Below are 27686 nucleotides of genomic sequence, written 5' to 3' on the forward strand. Positions count from 1 at the left end.
CACCCCAACCCCACCACCACTACTCTTCCCAGCCTCTGGCAACCATCCTTCTACTCTCTGTCTCCATGAGTTCAACTGATTTAATTTTCAGCTCCTACAAATAAGTGAGAACATGTGAAGTTTGTCTTTCTGTGCCTGGTTTGTTTCACTTAATGTAACCACCTCCAGTTCAATCCATGATGTTGCAAATGATAGAATCTCATATTTTTACGGCTGCATAGTACTCTATTGTGTGTATGGACCACGTTTTCTTCATCCACTCGTCTGTTTATGGACACTTGGGTTGTTTCCAAATCTTGGCTATTGCGAATAGTGCTGCAATAAACATGGGAGTGCAGGTATCTCTTCAATACACTGATTTCCTTTCTTTCAGGTATATACCTAGCAGTGGGATTGCTGGATCATATGGTAGTTCTATTTTCAGTTTTTTGAGGAACCTCCAAACTGTTCTCCCTAGTGGCTGTACTAATTTACCTTCCCACCAACAGTGTACAAGAGTTCCCTTTTCTCCACATCCCTGCCAGCATTCGTTACTGCCTGTCATTTTGGCTATAAGCCATTTTAACTAGGGTGAGATGATATCTCATTGTAGTTTTGACTTGTATTTCTCTGATGATCAGTGATGTTGAGCACCTTTTCATATACCTGCTTGCCATTTGTATATTTTTCTTTTAAGAAACATCTATTCAGATCTTTTGCCCATTTTTAATTGAATTACTAGATTTTTTCCTTTTGAGTTGTTTGAACTCCTTATATATTCTGGTTATTAATCCCTTGTCAGATGGATACTCTGCAAATATTTTTCCCATTCTGTGGGTTGTCTCTTCACTTTGTTGACTGTTTCCTTTGCTGTGCAGAAACTTTTTTTTTTTTTTTTTTTTTTGACAGAATCTCACTCTGTTGCCCAGGCTGGAGTGCAGTAGAGCAATCGCGGTTCACTGCAACCTCCGTCTCCCCAAGTTCAAGTGATTCTCCTGTCTCAGCCTCCTGAGTAGCTGGGATTATAGGCATGTACCACTACACCTGGCTTATTATTGTATTTTTGGTAGAGATGGTGTTTCACCATGTTGACCAGGCTGGTCTCGAACTCCTGACCTCAGACGATCCACCCGTCTTGTTCTCCCAAAGTGCTGGAATTAAAAGCGTGAGCCACCACGCTTGGCCAGAAGCTTTTTAACTTGATATAGTCCCATTTTTCCTTTTTTGCTTTAGTTGCCTGTACTTTTACAGTATTACTCAAGAAATTTTTGCCCAGACCAATATCCTGGGGAACTTCCCCAGTGTTTTTTTTTTTGTTTGTTTGTCTGTTTGTTTGTTTGTTTGTTTTTGGTAGTTTCATAGTTTGAGGTCTTACATTTGTCTTTAATCCATTTTGGTTTCATTTTTGTGGGTAGAAAGTGACAAGGGTCTAGTCTCATTCTTCTGCACATGGATAGCCAGTTTTCCAAGCACCATTTATTGAAGAGACTGTTCTTTCCCCAGTGTATGTTCTTGGTACCTTTGTCGAAAATGAGTTCACTGATGATGTCTGGATTTATTTCTGGGTTCTCTATTCTGTTCCATTTGTCTATGTGTCTGTTTTTATACTGGTATGATGCTGTTTTGTTTACTATAGCCCTGTAGTATAATTTGAAGTCAGGTAATGTGATTCCTCCAGGATTGCTCTTTTGCTCAGGACAACTTTAGCTATTTTGGTCTTTTGTGGTTCCACATACATTTTAGGATTTTTTTTCTGCTTCTCTAAAGAATGTCATAGGTATTTTGACAGAGATTTCATTGAATGTATACATTGCTTTGGATAATGTAGGCTACAACCTATAATTGGTTTTGCCCTTTCCACTTCTGTCTCCCCTCCTTTTAATCAGAAGAGGGAGAGAGAATGGGCTGGACCTTCTTTCCCATCCATGGCCTCAATGAAATGAAATGCCTCCAGGAAGAGCTGAGGATAAGAGTACAAGGGCCGCCAGTGATCCCGGAAATAGATAGAGGCAGCCCAAGATGAAAGACACCTTCAGGCGAGAACACACTTCTCTATCCGCTTCTCTCTCTGTTTAAAATTGAGCCCTTCTGACTTTCCTAATAATAAAAATGCAAATTTTAAAGATCATAAATCATCTTTTCATCTATGAGATTGATAGTTACTTATTAGTATTATTAACAGTAATAGTAATTAATAGTATTATTAACAGTCAATGTATATTGAGATTGACTTTTTAAATTCACCTATAACATTTACAAAGATTAAAAAAGGGAGGCACTGAACATATTTTAAAATGAGTTTTAAAAAAAGCAACCTGGCAATATCAAGCACTGGCAAGGATGCAGAGCAACTGAAACTCTCAGGAATTGCTGGTGAAACGCAGACTGGCTTGGCTGCTCTGGAAAAGGCTTGACAGCTTTTAAAAGGTGAAACATACACTTAGTGTGCGACTCAGTAATCCCACTCCTAGGCACCTACCCAAGAGAAATGAAAACTTATGCTCACACAAGAAAACTCTATACATAAATGTTTATGCAGCTCTATTCATAACCAACAAAAACTGGACACAACCCATTTGTCTTAGTGGGTAAATGCATAAACAAACTGTGGATCATCCGCACGATGGAATACCTACCACTCAGCAATAAAAAGGAACGAACTATTGATGCATGCAACAGCTGAGTCTCAAAGGCATTATGCTAAAGGAAAGTAGAAGCCAGACTCAAAAGGCTGCATATTATGCGATCTCATTTTTGTAACGTTCTAGAAGAGGTAAAACTATAAAGACAGAGATAAGATCAGCAGCTGTCAGGGATAAAGGACGTGTTTGACCACAAACAGGAAGCACAAAGTAGTTTCTGGGCACGAAACTGTATCTTTTCTCCCCAGTTTTACTGAGGTATAGCTGACAATTAAAAATTATATATATTTGAAGTATGTAACTTGATGATTTGGAGTTGTTCTGTATCTCAATTAGAGTGGTGACTTCACCAACCTATACCTATATTAAAATTCCTACAACAACACAACAAAGTCAACTTTATTTTATATAAATTTTAAAACTAATAATAATGAGATATTAAATATGAATAAATATATAAACAAAGATGGGAGGGCTTTTGGAGAAATGGCTGATGCCAGACCTGAGGCAAAGAAAGTGCAAGGTGAGCCTGGAGCATCTCGTGCCAGAGAGCAGAGAGGGGCTCAGAGGACACAGGTCCAGCTTGAAGGGGCTGCCACTTGCCAAATTTGGGATGATCTGGCTGTCAAAATGGATAGCGACAGAAATACACTGGATTGAGAAAGAAGCCATGAGTACAATCTGATACTAAAAAAGTTGAGGGGTAGAATAAGAAGCCTTTCTTTATAGAAAAGCGATAACTTTTTTTAAAAGTAGAAAGAATGGGAAATGAAAAAGCACTTTATAGTCAGGAAAGCAGCAATTGATCCAGGCAAGGATGATCAATAGATTCTAAAATCACTGGGTAAGAGATTGTTGGGAAGCAAGACATTCTGTCTCAAAGTATCACCCAGTAGGTCACTTAATAATCACAGAAGATCAGGGTACATTTCCAACGGAGAAATATAGCAGGCACTCACTTAACTGAGTGATCAAAGTTAATGTCACAAATTGTGGACAAATTGGCATCTTGTTGTTCCTCCTGATATCATGCCCTGAGAAGGAGGCAACAGCATCTGTATAATATGCCTGCCAACAATATTTATGCTAAATCTAATCCTGAGGCACAATCAGATAAATCCAGGCCTAAGTACACTCCATAAAACTCTTCAAAATGTTCTGGATTCAAGAGACGTGACAGGGAAACAGTATGTGACCCTTGATTCCATTCTGGATCAAGACAAAATCTGTTAAGTACAGACAGTCCACAACTTACAATTGTTCAACTTACAATTCTTCAATTTTACAATGGGGCAAAAGTGATAGGCATTCAGTGGAAGCCGTACTGTGAGAACCCATACCATTCTGCTTTTCACTTTCAGTATGGTATTCTATACATTACATGAGATATCTAACACTTTATTATAAAATAGGCTCTGTGTTGGATAATTTTGTCCAACCGTAGGCTAATGTAAGTGTTCTGAGCACATTTAATGTAGGCAAAGTTGTTATAATATTCAGCAGATTTAGTGTATTAAATGCATTTTTACTTACATTTTTTCAACTTATGATGGGTTTATTGGGATGTAATCTCATTTTAAGTCAAGAAGTGTCTTTATTCAATGACTTGATATGAATTTTGTATTAGAAAATCATATTTTAGCAATTCCCAAGTGTACCAATTATTTTATGCTTACGTAAGGGTGTGTTTTTGTTCTTAAGAGACACACGCCGAAGTATTTAGCCATCAAGTGTTATGATCTCTATAGATAACTCCAGTTTGATAAAAACTAACAGAGAGCAGATGTGGCAAAATGTTAACACCGGGTGGATCTACATTGGGTGAAGCACTTACAAGTGCACATTTCACTTGTTCCTACAATTTTTTCAAAGGCTATTTTTTTTTTCTGAAGAAAAATAAAGGAGAGAAAAAACTGATGAGGAAGCCTAGTATTGGCAAGGTCGTGGGGCACTGGAAATTCTCCTGTACAGCTGGTGGGAGTGTGAGCCAGCACATGCTGTCTGGAGGGAAGTCGGGTGCACAGTAAAGCATAAATTGAGCATACACTTTGACCCACAAACCCCACACCCCACCACTTTCAAGTTAACTTAGAGAGAACTCACTAAGGTACAAAGATATATATGCCCTAAAATTTCACAGCAATCTTATTTTTTATACCAGAAAAGTAGGAAATAGCTTAATGTCCATCAACGGAAAACTGGTAAGTAAATTATGCTTCATTTCTAGCCTACTGGTCAAGATCCTGGGCTCTAAGGTCAGATACCCTGGCAATGCTGATCGATTTTCTTGTGCCATAGCCTCTTCATCTGCTTAATGGGCATAATACAAACTCCTGTTCGGTAGAGTTGTTATGAGATTATGCAAGGCCATGCATGTGCCTAGCATGTAGCAGGTATCAAATCAATATTACATACCATTAGCTTTATGTAATTGATAAAAAAAACTATGAGGCCAACCTTTGTTTATTGACCTGGAAAGATGCTTCTGTCATAGTGTTGAATGAAAAAGCAGGTTATGGGATAGAAGAGCACAAGGTCTGATTGCACTTATGTGAAAGTGTGTTTTTAATTTCCATTTGGATATATTTGTAGCAAGATGTCTGGAAGACTGGCCACCTAAGCGTTAATAATGGGTCCCTAAGGTGAGGACGCTTCCAATCTTTCATTTTCTTCTTTGTACATTTCTATATTGTTTGTTTTTTCTTTTTTTCTCACAACACATGTAACAGTTTTACAATCAGATTCTTTTTAATTGTGAAAATATTAATAAATCAGATCCATAGATCTTGCCTGCTCAGACCTGACTTTGCCTGAGGGGTTGACCAGATGCCCTGCTGATTGATTCCCCAGAGGCTACTTCCTTATCTTTGGTACAAGTTACTGTCTCCTTTTCTCAGCCTGAGTGTTCTCTCTGCCAGGCATGCCGGAGGCATTTACATGTTCAGCTCTTTGTTCTCTCCACGGGATTATGTTTTCCCCACATTTCTACCTCATTTTCACGCAGCCTACAGCGTGTGTGTGAAGTGTGTGTTTGGCTCAGGGGATGACAACACACCTGCAGAGGATTCACTGAAGCCTACCTTGGGTGGCACTCAGCTCTTTTCTGGGTGTTTTCTAAAGGCATCCACACTGTCCCGCAGAAATCCAGTTTGCAGCACCATTTCCTCCCCAAGCCCGGTTTTCTGCAGCCTGGACCCTCACCAAGGTGCCAATATCGAGCTGACCACGAGATGGCAGTCTTTCCTCGCATCAGGGTGGCCGAAGCCTGCATCCCCAGACCCGTGTGCTTCTGAATCCAGCTTCTGTGCTGCCCGAAGCAATTTCAGCAGAGATTATTTACTAAAGAGACCTTCACTAAAGAAGAGAACAGTAGGATTAAATATTCGGAAACAGAAGAACTCGAAGAAGAAAATACAATTTCCCAACGTCACATGCTCACCCATCCTTCTCCTCTTCAACAAAAGTCGCAACAGTTTTGTGTCCATTTGCAGTCTGGGGTAGAATTAGAATTGCCAAGCACCCCAGTGAGGTCTGAATCCACATTCCTTTATTTCTTTGTGCCACTCAAAGCCAGATATTGATGTCTGAAAACAAGATACATAAGCTTCATTATTTAAGTGTCTCTTCCTTAAACAAGACCGCTTTAATACTTAACAAGGTAGGGAAGCTACATAATTTAAAATCTATGCGACAAGAAATAAGAAATTATTTGTAGCGGGCTCCACTTTTACACCCACCAACAAAGAAAGACATTCACAATTTTTTGCCTTCCCAGGGCCCCAAAATACAACACAGGCCTGTTCTCCTGCTCCGGGCAGAAGCCGCAGCTGAAACTGTTCTTTATCAGCTTTTCTTTCTCAATATTTACCAACCAATAAATCTTTTTTCCCCGAAGACAACTGACATTCGAATCCTGTTCATGTGGACGCTTGTTATCCAAATAATATTAAATAAACTGCTTCATTTTCCACTGAAAAAGTATTAAGATGGATTTTTGTTTCTTTGCTGGTCAATATTGAAGAAGAGAGGGGCTGCTCTCATCCATGGCAAGGGCAGCTGCCTGCCTGCAATGAGCACATCTCAATCTCCGAGCCTCCTGCGGAGGTGCCTCCTCTCTGTCCTATCCTGGGGCCATGAAAGCTCATTGTCAGGCTCCCATAGTCCCTGCTGTGTGGCACCAGCAGGGTCGAGCCTGTCTGTACCATTGTCACGGTCATAACTGAGGACTCCATAGAATGTTGCCAGAGCTGCAGGAGTATTTTGCCCATTTTCCAAAGTGGGATAAGTCAGTCTTTTGAGAAAAATTCCAATTCTGTTGTTCCACAAGCCAATTCCAGCTTCCTTTTTTATTATTATTATTTTTATTTTTAGACAAGGTCTCACTCCATCACCCAGACTGGAGTGCAGTTGCGTGATCACGTCTCACTACAGTCCCAGGTGATCTTCCCACCTCAGCCTCTCAGGTAGCTTGGGATTACAGGCACACACCTCCATGCCCAGCTAATTTTTTATATTTTTTGTAGAGACGGGCTTTCACCATGTTGCCCAGGCTGGTCTTGAACTCCTGGGCTCAAGCAATCCTCCTGCCTCAGCCTCCCGAAGTGCTGGGATTCCAAGCATGAGCCAGGGCGCCCAGCTCAACTCCTGCTCTTTCCTGTCAGAAGAGTGCGTGGTACCAATGGTCACAGAGATGGCCAGAGGGGTCAGGAGGGAGGAGGTCTGGGCTAGCTCTTCTGCTGACTTCCTGGGAGGACCAGCAATGAGACTTGCATTTCTGGGCCTCAGTTTCTCCATTCATACAAGGAAATGTTGGACCTGACTTTCTTTTAAACCTTCCCGTAATGCTACTTATCAAGGATCTGAAATAAAGGAGGAGGCTTTGGAGCTGGCTTGATCTTAGTGGAAATTAAACATCTGAGTCCCTAAAGAAACTTCTAGGGAAGAAAAAAAGAAAAGCTTTTGAAGATTAATAGTAGCAGATAATATTTACGTGGAGATGTCTCTGTCCTAGGTACCATTCTAAAGGTTTGGTCATATGATTTAATTTAACTCCGACAATACCCCCCTATTCTTATACCCACTTGACACTCAAGGGAGCTGAAGCACTGAGGGATGCATGACTTCCCCAGGGATCGCATCGCTTGGAAGGATCGGAAAAACGGGAAGCCAGGTGGCTTGGTTTCAGGGTTCATTCTCTTAACCTCCTAACCCCACAGCTGGCAGCAAGCCCAGGAAACCTCTGAGGGTTGCCACAGCCCGGTGGGTTGTGGGGTGGAGCTGTAGCTGGAGGCTCTGGCAGTTGGAGTCATGGGCCCCGGCCTTGAGCACTACTCTGTGAGCGCTCTTGTCTCTTTCTCTTATCTTTATTTGGCCTTTACTCAGATAGACATTGCCAGGGGTGATAGCCATGTTCATCAGTGTACCCGGATTTCTGACATGATTTTATTACTACATAAATAAGACATGAGTAATGTTTCCTCATTAAAAAAAAAAAAAAAAAACTCCAAGAATTACAAGTAAGGCTAAAAATCCCCTTTGAGCACCACCGCTCTCGGTTTCCTCCTCTCCTACTACAGGAGATACTGTCATCGTTTTGGATGGTGCACTACAAATTATTTTCTATGAGGTATGTACCCTTAGAAAACCTGTGGTCACGCTTGTAGTTTATGAGGTTCTGTTTCCTTCGGCAGTGCTATCGTGCTGCCTGTATTATCTGGAAATCGCTTTCCTCGGTCAACAGTGCATCTTGAGACCCTTCCATGTTCCCACTTACAGATGTGTCTCGTGCTTTTTACCGCTGGAGAGTATCCCACTGTGTGACTGAATCTGAGTTTATCTGTCCATCCCCCTTTTGGTGGCTATTTAGGGCTTTTCTAAATTTGTATTTTTCCAGAAATTGCCATAACGTATGTCCTTTCACATACTGCCTCATGCATGTGTACAAATATTCCTTTGGTGTGAATGATGAAAGTGAAATTGCTGGGTATCATCATATTTTATTAAACTGGCATAAACGTTATATGAGATTTTTATGAATGCTCCCCCCAAAAATGTTGGGATTTGAAACTCTGTAATAACGCCAGACTGCTATAAGTGGTAACAAAACATGAGCAAGATTTGAGGGCCATGGGATGCAATAATGGTGAGAAACGACATGGGTGAGGCCTGTGAATTGTAAGGCTATGCTTTTCCCTTCCACCCAAGAAAGCACAGCAGAATGCAAGATGGGTGAAAATGACATGAATCCTGAAAACTCTTCAATGCATTAGAATTGGAAATTTTTAAGTAACATACTTGCAAACATGGCCGAGATCTGCTGTGATTTACCTGCAGGGCCCGTCCTTCTGCACAACCCATGCTGCCAACCAGGAGCTATTCTGTGCCCACCAACTCAATGAGGCAGCAACCGGTTCTGTACATGAAGATTCCAAGGGATCCCAGATGACATGTTAGAACAGACACTATCCAAGAAGGAAAGGACATATCCGTCAGCCATGCTACAAGTGTCATGCCACCATGGAAGTTGATTGCTACATACTGGACTGGCATACACCACATACATATATATACACACACACACACACACACACACACACATGCTGAAGCATCCTCAGAATTCCTGCAACTCCAAGGTTCAAACGTCCAAGAAGAATACCATGGGGTGAGGACTGTGTGCTTGGCCAAGCTCTTTGGAGCCTACTTGGTGTCTCTGAAGGACTGGAAAGAGAATCTGCTTTTAATTAAGGGAGCCCTAATACCAGTCTCTGCCAGAATGCCAGAAGTTACAAATCCGCGTGCCCTGTCCACCCTCTCTCCAGTGGAGACTCTTATCTGATCTTAAGATCAACCTCAGGCTAAAAAACAAAGAGTGAACCAAGTCAGTCTGTATGGAACCCTAACATTCTCTGTCTTGGCATTTCCCCTGCTGAAGACAGCCCACTGCTCTTACTTCTTACAGCTGGGTGCCACAGATTTACGGCTTTTTTCCTTCGCACCTTTCCCATTCCAACCCTGCCTTCCTGAAAATAGCTTCTGTTTGCTCTCTAGACCTGTGCTAGTCAGTGGGTGGTCCTGGGCATCTGAGCTGGTGCACGGAGGATTTGTGCTGATCTGCAGTGAGATCGGTGGAGATTTGGAGGGCAACCACTTGGAGACTTTGATACCTAATTAAGCAGAGTAACTTTAGGTCTGTTAAATCCAATAATAACTTTAGGCTTGAATTTTAGTGTATATTTTATTTCATTTTCTTAGTAATTCATTGTTATTGCATTGTATTTTATTTTATTGTTTTAGAGACAGAGTCACTCTGTAGCCCAGGCTGAAGTGCAGGGTTGCCATCATAGCTCACTGCAGTCTCAAACTCCTGGTCTCAAGTGATCCCCCCTCCTTGGCCACCAAAGCACTGGCATTATAGGAGTAAGCCACCACACTCAGCCTGTTATTGTATTTTATGAAAATGCTCACCTATGGTGGATTGGAAATGCTTTTAAACACGTATTTTAAGTCAAGATGTCCTCTCTCTGTCTCTTAACTTCCTATGACTTGACTAGCAGGTACATTCAAATAACTTCATGTATCGTGAAGCAGATGGAACAGGCGACTCTCCATTCTAGAGATCCCTGGCTGTAAGGGGCTGTCCCCTTTGCTAGTGTGGGAGGTCAGTATGCCTTACAGAATGAACCATACGGATTCAAAGACTAATCCCAAATATGCCAGGATTGTCACTTTCATTTCATTAGACTTTCTAAGCCCAAGGAAATTGTTGTTTATGCTGAATGGCTGGGTTCCCTACACCTGGTAGAAAAGAAGCCAAGTTCATGAAAAGGCAGGACAGCAGGTGGTTTGTATGATCGTGTGTTTAGATAAAGCCACCTGCCTGTAAAGAGGCACCTCGGATCCTTTGGATTTTCCTCTCCAGTGTTCCAAGAGGAGTGCAATTTTAAAAGTACACATATGAAGACTTTGCCTTTTGAATAAGACCTCCAAGAGTAACTAAGATTTCCCAAGGTTTGTCTCAGCCCTTAAGGGCAAACATGATCAAACATTTGCTTGAACTGATGCTCCTAATTGTCTGTTGCTGGGTACCAAACCTCCACAAAACTTGGTGGCTTAAGCCAACAACAAGTTTGTTTGGTTCCTGAAGATGCCATTTGCATAGGGCTCTGTAGGAAGAGTGCATCTCTGCTCTACCAGGCATCAGCTGGGCAGCCCAAAGGCTGGAATGGAGTCATCAGAAAGCCCCTCGCTCATGGCTGGTGCCAGCCCTGGGGAGATGCAAACAGCTGGGGCTGGACCAGCAGGGGCTTATCCCTGACCCCAGCATCTCTCTCTGTCCTTGCGTGGTCTCTCCACATGATCTCTCCAGCACAGCACCTTCAGGACAGTTGGACTTCCCATGTGTGCCAGGCTCCCAAGGCGCTTGACCCAAAGAGACAGCCATGAGGAAACACTACCACCTTCCATGGCATAGCCCCAAGGTCACACATTCTATTCACCAAGGTAGTCAACAAAGTCCTACCCTGGTGCAAGGGGAGGGAAACAGACTCCACCTCTTGGTTGAAATGAGGCAAGGTTCTGGAAGAGCATGTGGAACAAAATACTGATGCAACTGCCTTTAAAAAATACAGTCTATCACCACAGATACACAGCTACAGAAGAAAATGTGCAAGCAGTTCACTGAGAGTGTCGAGCAAGGCTAGGTGTGAATGTGCTCGAGTGGCAGTCAGCTCTGTTTCTCCAGCTTTGATGCCTGCGGTGGCCCAGATGTAGCTGAGAATCCCCAACCCTTGTGGTCATGGCAGGCACTTGAAGCCACCTCTTCAAAGAAGAATGAATTGATGGGACCCTTTGCTCTTTCCCACACATTCCACATGCATGTCTGGAGTCAGAGTCATTGTCTGTGGCTCTGATACCAAGCCCAGCTAAAGTGTTCCACCCTGACCTGGTGGAGTCATCCAGATCAAGAGCCTCTGCCTCCATGCAACCCTCCTTGATCCTCCTCCTCTGGCCACATGCAACATTCCACCTTTTGTACCACAGCTGGACCGTCCCATAAGCTCCCTACCCGAGTGTGTTAGCACATCAGTGCCCTGAGTCATTGGCTTGTGTTCCCCGAAGAGCCCATAAGTCCCTCAAGGCCTGAGGCCACATCAGCTGTTTGTCATATGCCTCACTGTGCCTGGCACAGTGACTAGCACACACAGGCCATGGACTTTTGACACGTATGACAAGGAAAGAACAGACGAAATCCCAGAGATTTCAAGCTGTTTGTTTCGTTTCCATAAAGAGAAGTTGAAATTTTATTTGGCTTATATTTGTTTCATTGGGAAACCCACTCATATACACACTCTTATATGTAACCTTGATTATGGTGAACATGCATTTGTCTGTGATTGTGTATGTCTGTGTGTAAATGTGTGTATGTGTACGTGCATATTTTGTATAAGAATAAGTCTGCAATTGTGTGTGTTAAGGGTATAAAAGTGTGTATGTCTGTATATGTGCTTGTGTGGGTGTGGGGATATTTATGTGCCTGAGTGTGCACGTTTGTGTCTGCATTGGTTGTTCATGTGTGCTTGTGTGTAAATGTATGTATATCTGTGTGCATATGTATTTATGTTTATGTCTGTGAGTACATATATGAATGCATGAATATATGTATGCTTGCATGTGTGTCTACATATGTGCATGTATATTTGTGTGTGTGTGTTTCTGTCTGAGAGCATGCACAAAACCACTCATCCAAGAGGCTGGCAGTGGGTCTGCAGGCCTGGGCCAGGAGGCGTCCTGCCTTCATTGGGAATTCCTCCAGCATCCCAGGGAAGCCATCCTCACTTCCTCTCTGGGACCAGGAGCTAAGCAGAGGTCAAGTGACTTGCCCCAGACCCCACAGCAAGTCGGTGGCGGCTCTGCGAGGGTCTGATTGCCAGGCTCACGCCCCTCTGCAGGCCGAGCTGCCTCGCTGTGGCATGCTGGCACCAGGCCCAGGCTGCGCCGCCCGGCTCTGAGAGCTCCCATTGTGGCCGAGAAGTGGCCGAGTGCCATGGCCCGGCATCCGCAGGTGACGGCCGAGGGAGTGACTCCCGAGGCAACAGGAAAAGGGCACCCCTCATTTTGTGTGGCTAAAGGGTTGGAAATAACAGACATGTAAAAGAGGGAGGGGGAGAGAGGAAACCAAAGCTAATGAGGAAGAAAGAAGAAGTGGAGAGGGACACACATGGAGAACGGTGGGAGCCGTGGGCAACGCGGGAGCCCCGCACTCACACAGCAACAGGAAGCAGAGCCAGCCGGAGGCCGCCGGCTCAGGAAACGTTTTGTTTCCTCCTTTAATTGGTGACCCCGCTCAGAGTTGCTGGAAATGGGCACAGCCCGAGAGACTCGAGTGTGGCTGTGGCAAACAATGGGCTGCTGAATGGCCTGGAAAGGCAGCCAAGAGTGGGTGCAGTCCCAGCGCCAGTGGATCTTAGAGTGGCTCTGCTGGGCACAGAAAGAAGGCTCTGAAACTCTCCCGAATTGTGCTCCCAGCTGGGCTCTCCTGGAAAGCCACCTGCACAGAGGTGCCGGTGGATGAGAGAACTCTCCGTGAGAGATGCCCAAACGCCACTGGAAATAGAGTCACATGAAGAAAACTGCATTCAGCAGAGCATGTCTCACCTAGTGTGGGCAAAGGAGATATTTTAAAATAAGCTTCCAGGGGTAGGGAATCAGAGTTCCCAGGGGTCAAGCTTAGGTAACTACCGGTGGTTAATGAACTTCTACCTAGAGTGGCTGGTGCTGGCTAAGAANATGGAACCCTAACATTCTCTGTCTTGGCATTTCCCCTGCTGAAGACAGCCCACTGCTCTTACTTCTTACAGCTGGGTGCCACAGATTTACGGCTTTTTTCCTTCGCACCTTTCCCATTCCAACCCTGCCTTCCTGAAAATAGCTTCTGTTTGCTCTCTAGACCTGTGCTAGTCAGTGGGTGGTCCTGGGCATCTGAGCTGGTGCACGGAGGATTTGTGCTGATCTGCAGTGAGATCGGTGGAGATTTGGAGGGCAACCACTTGGAGACTTTGATACCTAATTAAGCAGAGTAACTTTAGGTCTGTTAAATCCAATAATAACTTTAGGCTTGAATTTTAGTGTATATTTTTATTTCATTTTCTTAGTAATTCATTGTTATTGCATTGTATTTTTATTTTTATTGTTTTAGAGACAGAGTCACTCTGTAGCCCAGGCTGAAGTGCAGGGTTGCCATCATAGCTCACTGCAGTCTCAAACTCCTGGTCTCAAGTGATCCCCCCTCCTTGGCCACCAAAGCACTGGCATTATAGGAGTAAGCCACCACACTCAGCCTGTTATTGTATTTTATGAAAATGCTCACCTATGGTGGATTGGAAATGCTTTTAAACACGTATTTTTAAGTCAAGATGTCCTCTCTCTGTCTCTTAACTTCCTATGACTTGACTAGCAGGTACATTCAAATAACTTCATGTATCGTGAAGCAGATGGAACAGGCGACTCTCCATTCTAGAGATCCCTGGCTGTAAGGGGCTGTCCCCTTTGCTAGTGTGGGAGGTCAGTATGCCTTACAGAATGAACCATACGGATTCAAAGACTAATCCCAAATATGCCAGGATTGTCACTTTCATTTCATTAGACTTTCTAAGCCCAAGGAAATTGTTGTTTATGCTGAATGGCTGGGTTCCCTACACCTGGTAGAAAAGAAGCCAAGTTCATGAAAAGGCAGGACAGCAGGTGGTTTGTATGATCGTGTGTTTAGATAAAGCCACCTGCCTGTAAAGAGGCACCTCGGATCCTTTGGATTTTTCCTCTCCAGTGTTCCAAGAGGAGTGCAATTTTTAAAAGTACACATATGAAGACTTTGCCTTTTGAATAAGACCTCCAAGAGTAACTAAGATTTCCCAAGGTTTGTCTCAGCCCTTAAGGGCAAACATGATCAAACATTTGCTTGAACTGATGCTCCTAATTGTCTGTTGCTGGGTACCAAACCTCCACAAAACTTGGTGGCTTAAGCCAACAACAAGTTTGTTTGGTTCCTGAAGATGCCATTTGCATAGGGCTCTGTAGGAAGAGTGCATCTCTGCTCTACCAGGCATCAGCTGGGCAGCCCAAAGGCTGGAATGGAGTCATCAGAAAGCCCCTCGCTCATGGCTGGTGCCAGCCCTGGGGAGATGCAAACAGCTGGGGCTGGACCAGCAGGGGCTTATCCCTGACCCCAGCATCTCTCTCTGTCCTTGCGTGGTCTCTCCACATGATCTCTCCAGCACAGCACCTTCAGGACAGTTGGACTTCCCATGTGTGCCAGGCTCCCAAGGCGCTTGACCCAAAGAGACAGCCATGAGGAAACACTACCACCTTCCATGGCATAGCCCCAAGGTCACACATTCTATTCACCAAGGTAGTCAACAAAGTCCTACCCTGGTGCAAGGGGAGGGAAACAGACTCCACCTCTTGGTTGAAATGAGGCAAGGTTCTGGAAGAGCATGTGGAACAAAAATACTGATGCAACTGCCTTTAAAAAATACAGTCTATCACCACAGATACACAGCTACAGAAGAAAAATGTGCAAGCAGTTCACTGAGAGTGTCGAGCAAGGCTAGGTGTGAATGTGCTCGAGTGGCAGTCAGCTCTGTTTCTCCAGCTTTGATGCCTGCGGTGGCCCAGATGTAGCTGAGAATCCCCCAACCCTTGTGGTCATGGCAGGCACTTGAAGCCACCTCTTCAAAGAAGAATGAATTGATGGGACCCTTTGCTCTTTCCCACACATTCCACATGCATGTCTGGAGTCAGAGTCATTGTCTGTGGCTCTGATACCAAGCCCAGCTAAAGTGTTCCACCCTGACCTGGTGGAGTCATCCAGATCAAGAGCCTCTGCCTCCATGCAACCCTCCTTGATCCTCCTCCTCTGGCCACATGCAACATTCCACCTTTTGTACCACAGCTGGACCGTCCCATAAGCTCCCTACCCGAGTGTGTTAGCACATCAGTGCCCTGAGTCATTGGCTTGTGTTCCCCGAAGAGCCCATAAGTCCCTCAAGGCCTGAGGCCACATCAGCTGTTTGTCATATGCCTCACTGTGCCTGGCACAGTGACTAGCACACACAGGCCATGGACTTTTGACACGTATGACAAGGAAAGAACAGACGAAATCCCAGAGATTTCAAGCTGTTTGTTTCGTTTCCATAAAGAGAAGTTGAAATTTTATTTGGCTTATATTTGTTTCATTGGGAAACCCACTCATATACACACTCTTATATGTAACCTTGATTATGGTGAACATGCATTTGTCTGTGATTGTGTATGTCTGTGTGTAAATGTGTGTATGTGTACGTGCATATTTTGTATAAGAATAAGTCTGCAATTGTGTGTGTTAAGGGTATAAAAAGTGTGTATGTCTGTATATGTGCTTGTGTGGGTGTGGGGATATTTATGTGCCTGAGTGTGCACGTTTGTGTCTGCATTGGTTGTTCATGTGTGCTTGTGTGTAAATGTATGTATATCTGTGTGCATATGTATTTATGTTTATGTCTGTGAGTACATATATGAATGCATGAATATATGTATGCTTGCATGTGTGTCTACATATGTGCATGTATATTTGTGTGTGTGTGTTTCTGTCTGAGAGCATGCACAAAACCACTCATCCAAGAGGCTGGCAGTGGGTCTGCAGGCCAGGGCCAGGAGGCGTCCTGCCTTCATTGGGAATTCCTCCAGCATCCCAGGGAAGCCATCCTCACTTCCTCTCTGGGACCAGGAGCTAAGCAGAGGTCAAGTGACTTGCCCCAGACCCCACAGCAAGTCGGTGGCGGCTCTGCGAGGGTCTGATTGCCAGGCTCACGCCCCTCTGCAGGCCGAGCTGCCTCGCTGTGGCATGCTGGCACCAGGCCCAGGCTGCGCCGCCCGGCTCTGAGAGCTCCCATTGTGGCCGAGAAGTGGCCGAGTGCCATGGCCCGGCATCCGCAGGTGACGGCCGAGGGAGTGACTCCCGAGGCAACAGGAAAAGGGCACCCCTCATTTTGTGTGGCTAAAGGGTTGGAAATAACAGACATGTAAAAGAGGGAGGGGAGAGAGGAAACCAAAGCTAATGAGGAAGAAAGAAGAAGTGGAGAGGGACACACATGGAGAACGGTGGGAGCCGTGGGCAACGCGGGAGCCCCGCACTCACACAGCAACAGGAAGCAGAGCCAGCCGGAGGCCGCCGGCTCAGGAAACGTTTTGTTTCCTCCTTTAATTGGTGACCCCGCTCAGAGTTGCTGGAAATGGGCACAGCCCGAGAGACTCGAGTGTGGCTGTGGCAAACAATGGGCTGCTGAATGGCCTGGAAAGGCAGCCAAGAGTGGGTGCAGTCCCAGCGCCAGTGGATCTTAGAGTGGCTCTGCTGGGCACAGAAAGAAGGCTCTGAAACTCTCCCGAATTGTGCTCCCAGCTGGGCTCTCCTGGAAAGCCACCTGCACAGAGGTGCCGGTGGATGAGAGAACTCTCCGTGAGAGATGCCCAAACGCCACTGGAAATAGAGTCACATGAAGAAAACTGCATTCAGCAGAGCATGTCTCACCTAGTGTGGGCAAAGGAGATATTTTAAAATAAGCTTCCAGGGGTAGGGAATCAGAGTTCCCAGGGGTCAAGCTTAGGTAACTACCGGTGGTTAATGAACTTCTACCTAGAGTGGCTGGTGCTGGCTAAGAACCGGCTTTTGTTTGATGGACTGGGGCCTGTGAGTTAGGGACTGGGCACAGTCACCTGGGACAGCCAGGGACCCACCAAGCCACCACCAGCCATTGCTGCCCAGCACCCCTCGTGGACACCTCTCCTCAAATTAACAAATATTGAAACATCAGCTGAAAGGAACACCAAATTATTTCCCATACCTGGGCTTGGTCAAAATTGCAGGACTTATTCTAATACCAGGAAAATTAACCTAAAGTAGAAATCTCAAAAAGGGGCAAATTGTAGATAGAGACAGGACATACTATTTGTCTTCCTCTTCTCCTAAGACACCTTGAACATGGAGGAATCAAAGAATAAAAATCTCTTAAGAGCAAAGGATAGCAGTAGGGAAACCAAAAAGCAAAGGATGAGAGGTTTCTAAAAAATAACGCTAGGGCCTGAGTGGCCAGAGCGTATTGATGAACAAGCCTGTGTGAGGGAAACGGTGGCTCAGAAGGCACAAGAGGGGACCGCAGGGAAAGGGCCACCCTGCCAGCAGGACACAGGCTCCGCAGCCAGCAGACCAGGACTGAGCAATTGAGGAAAAGGGACTGCAAAATAGGAGAGGAATTAAAAACCTACTCCCAACCTACTGCACCATTCATTTCTTACACCCTGCCCTACTTTTCCTCCAAGTCTGAGCACAAAGAGGGCAGGCTGCCCACCCAGCTTGTTCTTCTAGCTCCTGGGGAAGAGAAAGACAACAGTGACAACAAAGCTTTCTCTTCTAAATTGAACACGCTTTCTAGGAGTCAGGAGCCAGGACTCCTAGAGTGTGTACCAGCACCCATGGCCATGCACTCCTCATTCTGGCATTCGGGGGTCCCCGGGCCCAAAACCTCCTTCCCTGCCTCTTCTCCCTAATGTGAAGCCTATCCAGTCAGTTAGCCCTGCCCTCATGCAGGTGCTTCACCCAAACCACGCAACTAATAGCAGCAAAAGTGCACACCAGCTACCTAGAAAAATGGATCCACGTCTTCCTTCTTAAAAATGAACACCGAAACAGATCACCAGGAATATGGAGAATGCTAACTACTACATGAAGCAGAAGCACCAAACAAACAGAACGAAACACCACCAAAGGAAACAAACACAATTCAGGCAACCAAAGAAGAAATTAAGAAAAAAAAAAAAAAACAAAAAACACTCTAATTAATGACCTCAGAAGGATTTTGAGATTATATCACATCTACAAAACAAGAATGAAATGTTCTAAAACTTGAACAAAAAATAAGAAAGAGCTCTGGGAAATTAAAAATAGGTTTTCTGGTTTTGAAAATCAGATGTAAATGTTGAGAAATATTGTCAAGGTAATTTCCTAGAATCCAGAGCAAATATACAATGGTCAAAATCATAATAGAGAAGGTACAATGCACAGAGAATCAATTCAGGAAAATGATCTGAGCATTAGCAGTTTCAGATGAAATGCAGGGGCACAGGGGTAGTGGAGAGGGGATTATCGAAGACATGCAATAAGAGAAGAAAGGCTGCCAGAGAATTTAATCTGAATCTACATCTTTAAATGGCCCACAGCATGCCAGCAAAATGAGTGAAAAAGGATTCAGAACTGTGTACATAGTTATGAAATATCAGAATCCCAAGGATATAACAAAAATATAAAATGCTTAAAGACAGAAAACTTAAGGCATATACAAAGGATTGAGGCTCATACTAAGATCAACAATACTGGGTGTTATTAGCCAATGCAGAAAAGTACTCAAGTTTCTATCAGAAAATTAATTTACAATAATTTTATACTCAAATTAATGTATGCAAGAATTTTATACCCAACCAAACTATTATTAAATCTAAGATAAAATAAACACATTTTTAATAATTCAAGGACTCAGAAAATAAATCTCCTAATATCTTTTTCACAGAAATTACTTAAGGCTGTGCCACAACAAAAGAAGAATAAAAATTAATAGACTGAAAGAGTCGCATACAAAAAACTGTAGAATAAGCCCTAAAGTGCAGCTAAGAGAAACGCAAGAGTGAAAGTTGTAAAGTAGGTCTATAAAGCAAAAATCCAAATCAGAATAGAAAATACGTAGGCTCCACAAAGAATATATTCATGAAAGACTGGGATGAAACCAACTGATAGAATCAGTAAGAAGTTTAAAAATAGCTGTGGCGTGGTGACATCTCTACAAGAAAAAATATATATATAGTCGTTTTTCCTTATTCTCAGGGAATGTGTTCCAAGAACCCCAGTGGATACCTGAATCCACAGATGGTACTAAACCCAATGTATACTATTTCTTCTATACATACCTATAATAAAGCTTAATTTATAAATTAGGGACAGTAAAAGATTGACAACAAAAACTCATAATAAAATAGAAAAAATGTAACTATATATTGTAATAAAAATTAGGTAAGTGTGTAAGTGTGTTCTCTTTCTTTCTCAAAATATAAAAACAGTTGACTGTGGGTAACTGACTGCAGAAAGCAAAACCTGGGATAAGAGGAGGAGTACTAGGGAAACAAAATTGCGCAAGAGAATCAAGCTTCCACTGCGAAACAGACTACACTGTGACATGATTGTGAGAAATCAATGGTGGGTAAAAAGGGGACTCTGTTTGCCCTTGGTGCTAGAAACATCCTCCTTTGAGTGATGTAGGATTCTTGGCATGGAACTCATGAAGAAGAAAAGGCAAATCCACTTGGCCCTGCAATTCAAGGTAGATATAAAGGCATAATCATGTACACTTAGTTTATTGGTTTTCAACTTTTAGAACCAACTTACAGGGAAAAAAAAAACCAAGATTATTCAAATGTTATTACAGAATGTAAATGTTAGCAACGTAAACACTGTAAAAGTGAAGACAGAACTAGAAATACATATAGAAAAATAGAGAACTGGTGGAAGAGAAAGGGGGTGAAATATCTGATCTTAGACTGAAAAGAATCAGAAATACAAACTACCGTCAGAGAATACTATAAACACCTCTACGCAAATAAACTAGAACATCTAAAAGAAACGGATAAATTCCTGGACACATACACCCTCCCAAGACTAAACCAGGTAGAAGTCAAATCCCTGAATAGACCGATAACAAGTTCTGAATAGTTCAACCATTGTGGAAGACAGTGTGGCGATTCCTCAAGAATCTAGAGCCAGAAATACCATTTGACCCAGCAATCACACTACTGGGTATATACCCAAAGAAATATAAACCATTTTACTAAAGACACATGCACACATATGTTTATTGCAGCAATATTCACAATAGCAAAGACATGGAACCAACCCAAATGTCCATCAATGATAGACCGGATAAAGAAAATGTGGCACATATACACCATGGAATACTATGCAGCCATAAAAAGAATGAGATCATGTCCTTTGCAAGGACATAGATAAAGCTGGAAACCATCATCCTCAGCAAAATAACACAAGAACAAAAAAACCAAATACCACATGTTCTTACTCATAAGTGGGAGTTGAACAATGAGAACACATGGACACAGGGAGGGGAACAACACACACTGGGGCCTGTCAGGGGATGGGGGGCAAGGGAAGGGAGAGCATTAGGACAAATATCTAATCCATGCAGGGCTTAAAACTTAGATGNTAAAGCTGGAAACCATCATCCTCAGCAAAATAACACAAGAACAAAAAAACCAAATACCACATGTTCTTACTCATAAGTGGGAGTTGAACAATGAGAACACATGGACACAGGGAGGGGAACAACACACACTGGGGCCTGTCAGGGGATGGGGGGCAAGGGAAGGGAGAGCATTAGGACAAATATCTAATCCATGCAGGGCTTAAAACTTAGATGATGGGTTGATGGGTGCAGCAAACCACCATGCCACGTGTATACCTATGTAACAAACCTGCATGTTCTACACATGTATCCCAGAACTTAAAGTAAAATAAAATAAAAAAAGTATTAGGATATAGTGTCTGTACTTGGTGGAACAAGAAATAGAAATCCATATATTTTGCTTAAAATTAACTATAAATTTAAAACTGAATCTTTGTTTGGGCTAACCCAGAAGCAGATTCTAAATTAAGGATTCAACCACAGGTGGTTTATTTGGAAGGTGAAGAGAACATCGGTAGAGGAATAAGGAGGCGGGATAGGCAAAGGAAGCAGCCTTGAAAGGGCCTGTGATCAAGTCTACCATCCCTGCGGGTGATCGCTGCACAGGTGGGAAGTCAAGTTCAGATCAACAAATGCAGGTGCAGCCAGCTGGAAATCAGGTCAGTGTGCCCCCAAAGTGGTAAGGGCAGTGGGATACAGGTATGGCAACAACAGCTGCCATGTATGTCTATTGCGAATTAGAAAGGGAGACACATTTCCAAGTAGGCATGTGCTGTGCCATAGTCTAGGACATAGCTAGGTAATAGGTGATGCCAAAGCAGAGGAGGGTGAAACTAAATGCTTAGAAGAGGGGATAGAGGAAATAAGCTGATTCACCCTGAGGAACTAGTTCAGGCTAAGGGATTGGAGGAGCAGCTGTTAAAGAAAGGGGTTGAGGTCTGAAGATTTCATGAAGAAGGTGGAAAACTTCAGAGGGGAGCTGACTGAGTTCTGTTTAAGGAGCAGCCAGAATGCTGAGGGGAGGGAAAGGAAAATGGAGTCAGAGTGGAGTGGGAAGGGATTAGGGCTGCCTTTCTGTTTCCCCGGAATTAGGGCTACCTTCCTCTTTTCCCAGCAGTAATTCTAATTCGGATTTGCAACCACTTGCAGCCACTTCTGATGCCGAAATCCCTACCTCTGGCTAAGAGTAAGCACTCAATCAATATTTGCTGAATGGCTGAATGAATGAATGTGAACCCTGTCAGAGTATAACTAGGTATTTCAACTGCAAAACACCTTCTATGAACTGAAGCTGGTGGCATCTTGTGAGGTGCCTGGTTGAGGCATTTTGTTTTACCATAGCCATTCTGCTGTTAATAATAACCACAAACATACAATAAACCCCATGTCTTAGATCTGAGGCAAGGATTGGAGTGTAAGTAATTATTTGGGAGATGACTTCAAGAAACATGGGTAGGGGAGTGAGGAAATAAGGCAGGGAAGAGTGCCAATGAGCAAGATAGTGCTATGAGCAATGGAGGCACAGTCCTTCCAGCTTGGGAATTTGGGGAGATGGTGTGGAACATGAAGGTGGATTATTGATCCACAAATTCCCGTCCATCATGCTTGAGAGCTGCTTCCAATGGATCAACCCTTTCCTTCTCCCCCCGCCCCACTCCACCCAATCCCCACCTCCAGCCCTCCCTACCCACAGTAGAGCTTGCTTCCCAAGCCCCAGGAAGCCCCAGGTGGAGATGTGCATATATGCTTGAGGAGGAAGCCATTGATAGTGAATGCTAAGGGGATATGAATGGGGCACTGACTGCATTTGCTGCAGATTACCGAATGCCAGGCACATTGAACAATAAAAAGAAAAAGAAAAGAGCTAACTGGGCTAAAAAACTGAATGAAGGCCAATATACCAAGAATATAATGAATAAGAGGGAGAATGGTAAGATTAAGCCAGGAAAGCGGTAAGAATCAGGGAGGGCCCTGTCAGCCAAGTGTATTAATTGGGATTGGCTACACTATGCCAACCAGTAAAAACTGGGAGGAAGAAAAAAGAGCACAGATATCAGGGAATAGAAAAAATCTTGGAGTCATAGTGGACCCTAAGCTCAATAAAAGTTATAAAGAACGCATGTGAGGATGATACCCTTAGGAGCACCTGCACATGTATGAAATGTGGGGGTCAAGGACCAGCCTCTTTTGTGTTAAGCAAGCTTGATTGAGCTCTAATTGTGTCTAGATTTAGTCTTCTCACTTTAAAGTGTGTGTGGAAAAAACAGTTGGGGAGATTTGTCAAAGAGCAATGAAGAAAGTTGAGTTTGCATAACAAGCCCGGAAAAAGAAGACAAAATAGCTATCTACAAGCTTATCGATGTTTATTGTGAAAGGAACCCCAGCCAGAGGTTGCTTCATTCACAGGAGAGATGGTGAATAGAACCCTGAAGTCTGACTAACTCTGTCCTCAGAATCCCCATGATGCAGTCCGTGCCACCTTGATCATCATCTCGGTGTTCGGGGTTCCCCTGCATTGGTCCAGGGTACCTTACTGGACCAACAATTCAGTTCAAACTTCCTTCAGCTTTCCCATGGAGTCATGGGAGATTTTTAGGGGCTTCCCTGCCCCTAGAAGAATAAGTTGCAGCTCCTCCCCTCTAAAAGCTCTGATAGCAGGAGAAAATATCACGTTTGAGTAGTTTGCATGTTTGCCAATGTAAAGATGAGGAATTGGTAAGACAGGAACATGGAACCCTTTCTGTTTTTATAATTCCATGGGCACTAAACTGTAGTCATGAGTCAGAATCCTACATTTTTCATTAAGGGTCTGTAGAGAAATCTCCAAAAAGATTTCTGTCTTCTGACTTTTTCGGTCCAGTATCTGAATATCTTCATCCGTGGTCAGGAGGGAAGAATGCAGTTTAAACAATGAGAATAATATTAGTAATAATAATCGCTGTGAGCTTTCACCAAGTACGACTAAACGGCAGATGCTGTGCTGCCCGTCTGTTCCCACATATCTACTGTGGCATAAATAAACCACTCAAAAATGTGGTGGCTTTTTAAAAACATCATTTATTTAGTTTATGAATCTGGCATGTCAACCTGGACCAGTGGGGAACATCATCTTTGCTTCACGTGGTGTCAACTGGGGATGCTTAAATGGAGTCTAGGAGTTCATTTCCAGGATTGTTCAGATCTGTGCCTGGTGAATTGATGCTGCCTGAGAGCAGCATCAAAATGCTGACAGCAGTGACAAAATTTGGGGAGGTCGCAGAGAGCAGATGAAGGAGTTGCAACAAATAATAGACTTACTTATGCACACCTGAGAAAGATAACTCTAACCTGGTAATGGGAGTGCCCAGAAGCAAAACCTAAGAACCCATGAAGTCTACAATTCTGGAGGCACCTACTCCAGAGAATGGGAGACCAGCTGGGCCTGAATTAAACGTAGGGGAATTGGATGCAAACCTATGGAGGAAGACACACTTCCAGAGAGCTGCGTCTCCCTCACTGTGTTAGAAGACTGAGCTTGACTCTCCTGGAGATAAAGTAGAACGTTTCTGGACTGGGGGATATCAGGCACATGGGAGGACAGGTGTCCATACTACAAATAGTTCATTCTATGGAATTTCCACACTGAGTACCGGAACTCTCAAACCTATTTACCCCCAGACTCACTGGTCAATAAATATACTGCCCAAAGGAAAGTGAGAAGATTATTCTCTGGGAAATTTGACCAATACAGGAGAAAGGACCTAGATCCTGACATCAAGAGTTCTCCTACGATGACCTGAAAAGATTACCACACAGTGGAACTCATAAGTGATGAGCCTCAACTATATGCACAAAATTTCCAATCTGCTTTTCAGTGCTCCACTTTTAAATTTGAGTAGACAGCTAAGGATCCCCAGACTTATAAGAAAAGCTCTAGCAAGAAGTAGATCCCCCATAAGAGAAAACAGAAAAAAAGTAAATTAGAAGAAACAGAGCCCATGTAGAAAGACAAAAATTATACCAAAAAAGTGTCATTAATATTTTCAGAGAAATCAAAAGAAGCTACTATATCAATGAATCTAAAACAATATTCTGTAGAAAGGGAACAGTCAGAGAACAAAAAACGAGCTCTTAAGAATTGAAAGATATGCTGGGCATGGTGGTGCATGCCTGTAGTCCCAGCTACTGCGGAGACTGAGGCTGGGAGACCACCTGAGGCCGGGAGTCCACGGCCACAGTGCACTGCATGATCAAACCTGTGAATAGCCTCTGCACTCCACCTGGGTAGCGCTCCACCTGGGTAGCGTAGCAAGCCTCTGTCTCTTAAAAGAATAATTAAAAATGTGATAGTAGAAAAAAAACTCAGCAGAAGTTTGGGAAGTATAGTTAACAAAAGCTCTTTAAAAAAAAAAATAGGAGACATAGAACTTAAACTTTAAAATACCTTTAAAATTAGAAGATCAGTCCAGGAGGGTCAATAACCACCAATGAAAGTTCAAGAGTGAAAACATAGAGAGGAGAATATTATTTTTTCAAGTAAATAAATAACTCAATAAGGTTTACCAGAACTGAAAGACATGAGTCTCCAGGTTGCAATCCCCTATCAAATATTCTTCAAAATAGGTGAAAATAGATTTATACCAAGGCTTATTATTTGGTAATTTTAGAGTATTGGAAACAAAGAGAAGACTCTAAACATTTCCATAAAGAAAATAAAACTGTTTACACAAACAATTAAGAATCAAAATGTTTTTGGACTTCTCAACACCACCAAAGCTAGAAAAAAAGTGTTTCCAACCTGAAATTCTGTATTCAGCAAGCTGTCAACAAGCACAAGGATAAAATAAAGACATTTTCCAACTTTTCAGGCCAAACTTTTGGGTCTCTTTTAGGCGCCCTTTTGCAGAAAGCAACTTGAGAGGTGCTTCCCCATGTGGATTTTACCAGTTCCTGGTGAATGATGCACCCACACAATGAAGACAAGGCACAGAGCAATTCAAGTAGTGAAATTTGAAAATATAGGTTTCTCTACCCTAATAGAAAAAAAACTTTATTTTTTTTTTTCTGGTCATAAAATATAGGGAACTTCAGGTTAAACCTGGAAGATCAAATACAAGTATTGATCACTGTTCCTTCCTCAAACCCTTCTAAAATGATTTAAAGGAGCAGAAATTGAAAAGAGGCAAGGAAATGGCAGGGGTGGAGGCAGTAAATCAAGAAAGAAAGATGTGGTATCCAGAAAACATTCTTTCGAGGTGAGATCCATCCCAAAAGAAAAACAGAAAGAACCAGATGCTGACAGTTCAGGGAGCTTCCAGGGTGGCGGGGGGAAGCAGGTCCGGAGAGAGGCCTGCAATCTTGGGACAAGAGGATGGGGACACCCAGGAGGGGTGTCATCAAGATGATAAAGCTGCTCCCAAAATACTTGAATATCCTTGAGGTAGCAGACTGGCAGGACTTATTTTCGAGTCACAATCCCACTGATGGAAGCAGGATCTAGCCAGAACAGGATGCAGGGAAGAAGCCACCCAAAACCAACAGACAGCAAAGAAAGCAACCTCCAGTTGGCCTCACTGCTCATTACCATGAAGACACTTCCACTAGTGCCATGACAGCCTGTAAACACCATGGCAACAGGCCATGGCAACAGCCTGGAAGTTAACTTAAATGGTTCCTGAAACTTCCCGCCTCTTTTCCAGAAACTTCTCAATAACCCACCTGTTAATTAGCATGTGATTCAAAGTGGGGATAAATACAGTTGCCAGTGTACACTGCTGATGCTGGGCACACTGCCTATGAGCCAAGCACTGCTTTTTAAAAGTTGTTTTCTCTCACCACTGACCTTGAATTCTTTCCTGGGTGAAGCCAATAACCCTCCCATGCTAAGTCCCAATTTTGAACCTTCCCTGCCCTGCATCGTCTTGAGAAGAAACAAGATTCCAGCAGAAAGCTTGAAAATGAATGAGTGATTTTCTTTTAATAACAAGCAAAAGTTTTTTAAAAAGAGACTGTTACCAACTTTGGAGGAGAGGTTGTACATGAATGGAAATGTAAGTCTACACAGCACATGGTGTGGCTTGGCTACAAGTGGTATTGACCTAGAGTCATAATACTGCACATATCTCACATTGACTAATGAAATGACCACAGTGGAATGATGAGGGATGGAAGGAAGGTACGGAAGGGGTCTGAATCCTCATCTTCCACAGCAGGAAGTCAATATATAATATCTAAAACCAAGCAATAACAAATAACAGTAAAACCACTCAATTTGAGATGGAGTAATAAATATCAAACCTGGCTCTGCTCTTCATTAGCTGTTACTAAATCTCTATGAATCCCAGTCTCCTAATCCCTAAAACGGTGCTCTATAAGAATTCAGAGTTGTTGCCCTCTAATACTGGTGAGGGTGAGGGAGGTGACAAGGTAGAATATCGCTCTTATTACCAGCCTTATGGGACTGTACAGTTTTTTAAACAATATACCTGTATGACTTTGTATTTGTGTAAAATATATATTTAAAGAAACCATTTGCATTTATAAAATTTAAATTTAAAAACTAATAAAAGGAATTCAGGCCTATGTAAAATAGAATGAAGAAGCTTTTGCGAAATTCTTACCCCCAGATATATCAACTAACTGCTTAATACGTGTTCCTTCATCTTCTTTTCTGAACACTATTAAACTAAAATGGTATCACATTAAACCATATTGCAAAAATCCATTATTCTCATAGAACAATATCTCTTGGATGTCTCTCTTTGTCGATACATGTGGGCAATCTCAAAAACACTATTGTGAGGACAATATTAATGAC

General features: G+C 43.2%; 2 long non-coding RNA genes across 3 annotated transcripts in view; one reads left to right on the forward strand and one right to left on the reverse strand.

Moving 5' to 3' along the window:
* The window catches only part of LOC108523869 (uncharacterized), a 97716-nt gene extending 83415 nt beyond the window's left edge, over nucleotides 1-14301 (forward strand). Inside the window, exons 4-5 of the long non-coding RNA XR_001883913.1 lie at nucleotides 8955-9282; nucleotides 13816-14301. This is a non-coding gene — a long non-coding RNA (uncharacterized LOC108523869). The remainder of the gene's footprint in view (nucleotides 1-8954; nucleotides 9283-13815) is intronic.
* The window catches only part of LOC108523868 (uncharacterized), a 99235-nt gene that overhangs the window by 45817 nt on the left and 25732 nt on the right, over nucleotides 1-27686 (reverse strand). For both annotated transcript variants that reach the window (XR_001883911.1, XR_001883912.1), the window contains exons 3-5: nucleotides 8949-9082; nucleotides 6061-6205; nucleotides 5702-5975 (exon numbers count right to left, since the gene is read on the reverse strand). This is a non-coding gene — a long non-coding RNA (uncharacterized LOC108523868). The remainder of the gene's footprint in view (nucleotides 1-5701; nucleotides 5976-6060; nucleotides 6206-8948; nucleotides 9083-27686) is intronic.

This window comes from Rhinopithecus bieti, unplaced genomic scaffold (assembly GCF_001698545.2).
Source record: "Rhinopithecus bieti isolate Rb0 unplaced genomic scaffold, ASM169854v2 scaffold_76888, whole genome shotgun sequence".
Classification (NCBI taxonomy): Eukaryota; Metazoa; Chordata; class Mammalia; order Primates; family Cercopithecidae; genus Rhinopithecus; species Rhinopithecus bieti.